The sequence below is a fragment of the Macrotis lagotis genome, chromosome 1, assembly GCF_037893015.1.
Source record: "Macrotis lagotis isolate mMagLag1 chromosome 1, bilby.v1.9.chrom.fasta, whole genome shotgun sequence".
In the NCBI taxonomy this organism is placed as follows: Eukaryota; Metazoa; Chordata; class Mammalia; order Peramelemorphia; family Peramelidae; genus Macrotis; species Macrotis lagotis.
Window position 1 is genome coordinate 306856367 of NC_133658.1, and position 10151 is coordinate 306866517.

The window sequence follows — 10151 nt, forward strand, 5'->3', positions numbered from 1 at the left end:
GCACAGAAGTATGAGTTATTATTAATTCAAATGCTACCTTTGGTCTAGATTTATAATGAGCTACTTCATCCTTAAAGTGAAGAGCTGAATATCATTTATCATTTGGATCAAGGTAGCAGAAATTCTTTTTGTTTAAGATCCTGAAAAATAGGGGCTAACTTTAGGGATGACTCCAGGACCAGGGTTCTATCTACTATACCACCTATTTGCCCCATTTGGGTTTTAATCTCCTGATGCCCTTTACTCCTTGCTCTAACCACAGAGAAAATGGAGAATGGCAGCTGACAAGGAAACATTAGGAACTATACATAATATGTAATACATAATGTTAAAATATATGTATATTACATATGTGCTTTATGGATCACAAAGGGCTTTATTCACAACTCTAGACTATTGAATAGGAATGGAGATCCAGAGAGAAAATAACTCATCCAGAGTATTCCCTGAGTAACTAAAATGCTAAAGAGAAAAAAGAGAAAAAGTAACAAGGGGTATACAGTTAGTATCCTTGCTGACAGGCACAGAACCAATGTATGTCTGCGACAGGATTTGAATTTAGATTTTCCCACTCCTAGGTTGACTCTTACCCATATTGCCAGACTGCCTTTAAGTGTACATATCATCATCCCCATTTTATAAAGAAAAAAAAACAGGCTGAGTGCATTTTATAGAAAAGAAAACCAAGAGGACATGACTAAAAATTTGCAGTTATTTCAAACTTAGGTCTTATTTCAAATCCAGGTTTTTCCTGATTATGCCATACTGCTTTTGGGAAGCCAGTTTCTAGGCTAATCATTGAGTCGGTTTTAATATTTCACTGGGACCACAGGATGACTAGACTAGAATGGTAAATCACCAACTGACACACCACCACCACCTAACAGGAACACCAAGAGGGAAACTCCTACTTGCTGATTTCTGATCTTTCTTGATCTTAGTTATCTTTTCTGGGGGCTTAGAAAGATGAAAGGCTTTTAATGCCAATGCCAAACCCAAGCCACCCTCAGCCCTACCCTCTGCTATTCTTTCTCCAACTAATTACTCCATTGTTGTCTGGATCTCTCTGTCTCCTTCTTTTGCATTCTAGTACAGCCTATTCTGATTGCTAAGTGTTTACCTTTGCCAAGCCTGGCTGCCTTCTCCCTGAAAATAGGCAAGCTGGCCAAGGCACCATGAAGAGTACTGGGCCTATGAAAAAGAATTTCCTGTCTCTAATATATTATTTTTTTTTAACCCAAGCCAACTCTGCCATGAACTTTTGACGAAAGGATCAACCTTTGCTCTGGCTTATCTTTCATTTGGGAGGGGGGTAGAGAAAGGGGGAAAGGGAACCACACATTTTATGTCAATATAAGGAATTTCCAATAACCAAATTCCCTCTACTAATATAAATCCATACCAACTGTGCAGTTTTAAGTATTAAAAAGAATTTCCTAGAATTTGAGTGACTTGCTCAGGATCCCAAAGTCATATATTCAGAGATAAAACTTGAATTCAAATTTTCCTTACACCAAGGTTTGCTCTCTATTGCTCCAGTCTCCAGTCTGTCTCTCATTATTAATAGTAGTAATAGCCCACATATTTAACAATGTGAGGTATAAATGAGAGAGATGATATATAGATATAAATATCTGTGTTTACATGTACACACATTTTATATATATATATGTGTATATATATATATATATATGCTTAATCCTTTTTGCCTCAGTTAGTTATCTGTAAAATGAGTTGGAGAAGGAAATGGCAAACCGCTTCAGTATCTTTACTTAGAAAACCTCAAATGGTATCACAAAGATTCGGACACAACTGAACAACAACAACAACAATGAATGCTTGTTAAATTCTTAAATTTACTACTACAAGCTAATTGACTGAGAAATGGAAAGAAATTCTGCCCTAGGTACCTAGGAAAAAACTAGACCCAGATGAACAACTAAGACAAAAGAGACAAAAATGAAACCAGCACTCCAATGTAGTATGGTCAAAAAAAAATGGGAGCACCTGTTAATCAAAGAGATTTCCATTCCCAAAGGGTTGCACCTATACCACTGGGCAACTTTGGAGACCCAATGGGGGAAATCACCCAATGTGCTTCAAAAATGTACTGAAAGAGGGTAGAGTGTGGTTTGAAGAAAGGATGAGATAGCACTTATGGATGCTTCTAGTTAGTGATTAATAATACAGAGATGACTAAAAGAAACTACAAAACCAAGCTAAACTGGGCCATTCCTTTGATGAGTCCAACCCTGAGAAATTGAATCAATTAGCATCAAGTTCATAAACAGGTTCATGTGATTTAGGGTTGGAGGTACATTTTCTCATCTCTTCAAATCCAAACATGGTCATTGAAAGAGTTAACTTTTTAAAAACTTGGAAGGACAAAATAGAATATTTCCCTCTTCTCTAGAAAAATGATATGTGGTAACGATTTAGAGTTGGAAATGCACCCTGTGCCTCCTAATCAAGCTCTTTTAAGTGGTAAGGAAGGAAACTGAGGTCCAAAGTTAAGAGACTTATCCCCAGTAACACAGATAAAAAAATAGCAGAGTAAAACTTTGAACTCAAATTCTTTGACTTCAAAGTTGTTCCCCTTTACAGTATATCAAACTGCCTTCTGTTTTCATTTCTTCACTCCCAAAAGTGAGATCTTATTACTGAATATTGGAAAGGTCACGAGAGCTCATCTAGTCCAGTGTCATCATTATACAGATGAGTTAGCTGTAGATCAGGAGTAGAAATGATTCATCTAAGGTCATTTGGGGAAAATAGGAAAATCTGAACTCAAATCCCCTATCTCCAAAGTCAGTTTTTTTTTACCAAAGTCTCAGTATATTGAGATAACTGCTGGCTAATGAATTGAATATATGCAAGTGATGAAGTCAAGAAACTAATTTCATACCAAATAAACCATGGTGTAGAGTTTTGAAGGAAGATTTGTTTGGGGTCCTGGGGAGATTAGTGATTGCCCTCATCATCCCACTAAAATGCTTGGGGTATTTTACCAATATTCTTATCCTACTGGAAGTCATCCTTCCCTAGAGATCCTATGTTGGTTTCTCTAGTAGTCAGAGCTAGGCCTCTTCAGTCCCTAAGATTAATAATCCAATTGGCACATACTGGGAAACTCTATTTGATTTTATTCACACTGTTCCAACTCCCCATTCTCATCCCCAAAGGAATTCAGTAGCCTCCCCTTCCAGCTAAATAGAGATGCCACTAGGTAAGCTTAAATCCCCTGGATTATCTTCATCAAAGTAAAGTCTGCAGTAACAGTAGAAAATCTTTTTTGCCCCAACTAGTAGAGAGTAGCCACCAATACCCAAGTGCCCTTTCCAACCTGAATCAGCAGTAGACCTCAGCCTTGACCTGCACAGTCTCCCCTTGCTTGATTCTGAAACCCAGATGAGAATCCTATAAAACCCATCCAGATTTATCATTTCAAGGCACCATTCTATCAAAGATCCCATAAAATCTAACCTGCTTCCCTTCCTCCTTGTCTGCCTCCTTCTTATTTTAATTCCAATCAATCAAGCTTGCTTGTTTCATTTTTTCTCTGCTAGATCCCTTTTTGTTCCATGTTCTGTCTTGAGGGAATCTACCTCCTAGCTACTTCAGTTTTCACCTGAGAAGCATCAGCCTATTGACCATGTCTGAACTAAGTATCTTGACAACCACCCTTACTTCTAAAGTCAAGTCTTGGGGAATGTAGAATGTGAATGCCATCTGATGGTATTCCTGCAATCAGAAAGATCTCCCCTCTCTCTCCACACCAGAGATATGATGAGGTGCTGTCCAAGTCACATACCCCCTAGGCTCTTTCCTGTGACATCTTGAGTGACATATAAAAGAAAATGACACCTCTCTTTGTACTTGGAACATTAAACTTCATTTAAAGCAGGTCCTCACCTGGATTGTTCATTCCTTTTTCATGCCAAAATATTTCTATCTTTCAAAGTTCAAAATACATCAGAAAAAAAGGTAGAAACATGAGATCTATTTTCAGATGTTTCAAGGGCTTTGTATGTGGTGAGGAAGTATAGACTGGTTCTGCTTGGATCCTGAGAACAGAATTAGGAGCACTAGGCAAAAGTTGCAGAGGGACAAATTTAAGCTTGATGTATGGAAAAAATTCCCTGAAAACTGAAATTATCCAAAAGTGAAATAATCCACCTCAGGAAGTAGTGAGCTCCATGTCACTGAAGGTCTTTAGACAGAAGCTGGATGATCCTTTATCCAAGATGGTATAGAGGGGATTCTTGTTCAGATATTAGTTGGACTCAATGGTCTATAAGGGTTCGTTCTGAGATTCTGTGGAGTTCTGCATTCTATCACATCTTCTCCTACTAGTCCAACAAACACTGATCTTCCCTTTTCTGAATTATAACACTCATCTGCATAAGGAAGAATAATATAAACTGGAGTTTTGGGTAGAGGATCTAAATCTGGAATCCTATATCATTTTGGATAAGCTTCTTTCTACTTTGGGTCTCAATCTTCTCATCAGAAAAATAAGCACACTGGTTTTTGAAGAACATTTTGGACCTATGCCCAAAAGGTTATAAAATGGCATATACCCTTTGACCCAGCAATACCACTACTAGATCTGTATTCCAAAGAGATAAAAGAAAAAGGAAGAAAATAGACAAAATGAACAAAAACAGACAAAAATATTTATAGGGATCCTTTTCATGGTAGCAAATTAAAACTGCCTAACAACTGAAGAATAACCAAAGAAGTTATGGCACATGATTTTGATGGAATTCTCTAATGCTTCTGTGAGAAATAATGAAGGGTATGGTTTCAGAAAACCCTTGGAAGACTTATCTGAGCTGATGCAGAGTAAAGTGAGCAAAACTAGGAGGACATTACAATAATTAAAGCACTCTTGTAATGATGATGAACTGTGATAGACTTAGCTACTATAATCAATACAGAGTTCCATAACAATTCCAAAGGACCCATATGATGAAAAATGCTATACATCTCCAGAGAGAGAACTGCTCAACTCTGTGTATATATAGAAGCATATTTTCTTTCATTTTTCTTTCACAACATAGTTAATATGGAAATATATTTTGAATGAATTTATATATTGTACATTCCTTGAGGTCAGAAACTTTATTTTTTCATTTTGTATACCTATTATTTAGCATAGTGTCTGTATCATAGTTCCCACTTAATAAGTACTTGGTAAATGACTAATTCCCTCAGTGTATAGATGGAGGAAGAGGACTTGGTCAAGATCACACAGAGTAAATGGCATATCCAAGATTCAAACTAGATCCTTTGACTCCAAAGTCAATAGTTTTTCCATCTTGCCATTTTTAAGTTTAAGTTTACTAATTAAAATCTCTTTGGGAAGAGAATAGTTATTCCCCACAATAATCAGATAATAGTGCTAAATTATAACATGATCATTTGGAAACTAGAAGGTATCTTTGATGTAATTTACCTGTCCATTTAAAAATGAGAAAATGGGGCAGCTAGGTAGTACAGTGGATAAAGCACTGGCCCTGGAGTCAGGAGTACCTGGGTTCAAATCTGGTCTCAGATACTTAATAATTACCTAGCTGTGTGGCCTTGGAAAAGCCACTTAACCCCATTTGCCCTTGCAAAAAAAACCTAAAAAAAACAAATAAAAACAAATAAAAATGAGAAAATTCAGATTTCCTCTAGGAAACAATAGGAGGCATTTAACCTCTGGGTCTCAGTTTCCTTATCTGTAAAATGAAGGAATGGGTTTAGATAGCTTCTAAAGGCCTTTCCAGTTCTAAATCTATGATTCTGTGATCTAAGACATATAGTGACTTGCCCAAGGTCATGCAGTATTAAGTGGCAAACTTCAAATTTGAGGTGAATCTCAAAGAGGCAGAAGTGAGATAAAGCATTCCATATAAAAATATTAAGAATCCATGATATAGGCTGAAAAGAGGAGATGCTGGACAATCTTGGGGGATAGTCACAGATAATGGGTGTGACATGAATGAAAAAACCAACAAAGATTGAAAAGGAACAATCACACAGATCAGAAAAAAACAGGAAAGAGAAGTGTCACAAAGATAGAGTAGATGACCTTTAAGAACCTTTCCAATCTTCTACCCATGATCCCTAATTCCTTGAGAATGAACACTATATCCCATTCCTCCTTTGTATTTCTCTTCACCTTGCACACCACTAGGTACATGAAATAATCTTTTGATTGTCAGCATTCTTCCAGGAAATAGTTTATATTGTTCCATGATAATATGAAATGACAATTTGAATAGTTCAGAAGAAAGTGGGTACTGGGGATGTGTAAAATCCTGTAGTTTGAGATGTGTAGACATGGTTGAAGTCAGCTCTACATTTACAGGCAGGAAGAATCTGAAGGTATTTCCCCCAGGGCAGGGGCCTCTGGCTTCCAATTTCAGGCGGCAGATAGAGGTACATTTGCACAGTGGAGTGTTCCCTCTATCCCCATCTTGGAAGGGGAGGGCTGGTCCCTGAGCTGCTTCAAGATTGTATTCACCAATTGACCTGTGAATAAAGCCAGCTGTGTACCTCCTTCTTTCCTGTTAGTCCTATTACAATACCCCATTAACTGTGAGAAGGCACTTCAGCACCAAGGACGACAGCATTGATGACATTGCAGGTTTGGAGATGACTTCTGGGGAGTGGATATTGATGGGAAAGAAAAAGTCAAGTAGAGACCAGAGGTGCCCTGTAGCAAGGAGCCCTGAAGATCTCAAATTCTAGGCAGAGAAAAGACTTAAAGCAGGAAAAGTTATTGGCATACCCTTCCTATGACTCTCATCAAACCTTCCAAGGTACAACCTGCTCATTTCCTCTCTATCAACCTTTCTCCATAAAAGTATTAATGATGAGGATAATGTATACTTCAATATTTTTTTTTAAATTGTAACAAAATCTCTTATTTTAAATCATCTTCATTTCTGAATATTTCTTTCCCTCATAACATATCCAGTGAGCCAAACCTTATAGCAGGGAATTAAAGAGAAAGAGGGGGAAATAATTCACAAAATCATCCAGCATACTCACCGTGTTTGACAGGATATTTAATATCCCCTTAATCCAGGGAGCCACAAAGGTAATTGTGTTGACAGTTTTGTATTAATGTTTCATTCTTAAAAGAAATTATAAAATAATGTAATCTGATAAGATATAATATGGGATATTATATGACATATCAAATATATCAAGTCATAGAATTCAACTCAACACAATAAAACACAACACAACACAGCAACATAACATAACAAAATATAATATAATAAATGGGGATGGGCATGGAAGGGTATTCTGTTTGCATGTAACTATATAGAAGATATAGAATGTCCTGGGGAGCTCCCAGGAGTCATAGAGGTAGGATAGTCGGTCTGTGCCATCTGCATCCCACATCACTTTCCCTATGAGCCTTTTTGGTAGGTAAGCATCTTGAGTACAGATTCAGAGCCCAAATACATCACACTAGGAACATTACTGCTAAAATGTTCTCTTTTTGCGCATTCCTTTCTCTTTCTTTCCTTTTCACTCTTTCCCCACCCTTCTTTAAGGAAAGGGACATTATCTAATCAAGGAAGGCAGGAAGTAGTACTAGGAATAAAAACACTCAATCAAGGCCCACCTTGATGCCAGTTCCCAGAAGGCTCTGCTCTAAATTGGTTTTAATAATAACACAGGGAAGCTAGGTGGCACAGAGCACCAGCCTTGGAGTCAGGAAGACCTGAGTTCAAATCCAGCCTCAGACATTTAATGCTTACTTAGCTGTGTGACCTTGGACAAATCATTTAACACCATTGCCTTAAAAAAACAAACAAAAAAAAATCACCCCTTGCCCTCTCACCAGGACTTTAAAAATGTTAGACTTAATGATAGACTTAAAAATGTCAAAACTGGAAAGAAGCTAAGTCTCATCTGATCCCCTCATTTTACAAAAAAGGAAACTGAGGGTCAGAGGTTATTTGTCTATGATTGAACAATGAGTTAGTGGCAGAGTTGAGAGTTATTAGTTTTAAAAGTGTTATAAATTTTATCTCATTTGATTCTCAGGCTACTGCTGGAGAGAAGAGGGATAAAGAGAAATTTATTCTTCAATAGGCTTCTGGAGGTTGAATTATAGGCAGTAAATGAGATTTTTTTCATAAGATCATATGAATTGGAGCTGGATCTTTAGAGATAATATAGTCTGGATCCTTCATTTTACAGATAAGGAGACTGAGGCCCAGTGAGGCAGGCAAATGCTTTTTGAATGTAAAATAATTTGATCAAAGTCAAACAATGGTGGAACTGAGATTTGAACTCAGATCAGAGATTTAAAGCAGAGAAACCTTGGAGATTGTATAAATAATAATAATAACAATAACAATAATAACTACTATTTATATATTATGCAACAATGAGTCAGCAAGATCTAAGTTCAAATCCAAGCCTTATACACTTACTAGCTATGTGACCCTAAACATATCACTTCATCCCTATTTGCCTCAGTTTCTCACCTAGAAAATGGGAACATGCCGGAAAAGGAAATGGCAAACCACTACAGTATCTTTGCCAAGAAAACCCCATGGACATTTCCATGGAGTCATGTAGAGTTAGACATGACTCAACAACAACAAAAGCATTTATATATCATTTTAAGATTTCCACAGAACTTTACAATTATTATTTCATTTTTATTCTCACAAAAGCTCTGGGAAGTAGGTGCTATCACTAGTACTATTATCCTCTAGAAGAGAAAACTGAGGCAGATAGAGCTCAACCATCTAGCCCAGGGACACGTAACTAGTAAGTAACTGAGTTCAGATTTGAATCCCGGTCTTCCTAACTCCAGGCCAACATTCTCTCCATTATATTGCCAGCTGCCTCATTTTAGAGATGAGGAACTAGACCTAGAGAGGCAGAATGACCAAAGTCACACAGCTAGTCAGAGGGAGAGCCAGAATTTGAATCCAGGTCTTTTACCTCTGGATCCCGAGTTCTTTCCACTTTCCAAAGCCCCACATTGCCCTCAAACTTCCAAAAAAGTCACTCTGGGATGAATTCCAGCCATTGTGATAGGTGATGGTCAGGAGGAGGTAGGGGGTGGGGGGTCTTGGTGCCCCTCCAAAGTCATCCGCATGCAGGCAGCCACCTCCTTCCAAAGTTGTCTTGGCCCTCTCTGCCACAGGGTCAGGCTCACACCATCTACAGCTTCACATTCGTGATTTGCTATTGGCAACAAATCTTATTTTTCTTCACATAACATGCATGTTACAAGCGTGAAATCCATGTCCATGGTGCTTGCAAATGCCTCAGTTGCCAGAATGGCCCCATTCACCACCTACCTCTACTACCATCCCATAATGCAAGACTCTGACCTCAGCCTCGGCTGCTCACTATCTATGGCAGCAATGCCATTCCAGGTGCCATGTTGTCCTCTGAGATACTGGCATCTAGAGTAGGGGGCAATCCTATCACTCTGGGTCCTCATACATACAAGTCCTCAGACACCACTTGGAGGGAATTTTGTACATAGAAACAGATGCTCAGATATGTGACTGACCAGTCCCATAGAATAAGCATCAGTCACCATCAGACAGGATGCCAAATGTAGAACAGGGCTTTGAGACAAAACTTCAAGAAACCACGTTTAAGAAATCTGTAAAGTCATCCTTCTGTGTCCAGATGAGAATTCTGCACCCAATAGTGGCTTCTTCACCCACCTCTACTTACATATAACCCAATCTCATTGACCCCCTTCATAGGTTTCTGTCCCCACATCTATTTCCCCATAAGACCTTGTTTATTCCCATCTGATTGTCAGACATTCCTCATCGAAGATATCAAACTATAGGATGAAGAATTGGAATATTTATTTAAATTTTTAATTATTTTTATGTTTTATTAAATTATAAAATATTTAAAATTTTAAAATAAAATGTAACATTTTAAAAATATTCACAATGTTATATTTAAATGATTACTAGTTAGTGTTCCAAATGTATCTTATCTAAAACTAATGAAGCACTGATTTTAATCTTTATGAAGCTTATACATTTAGTATTACTTGACCCTTTAAGGTTTTATATCTCTTTGTATGGAAGAAGAACAGCTACACATTGTTGCTTGTTAATGCAAATTTGTATTTGAACTGTCAGTATGGAAAA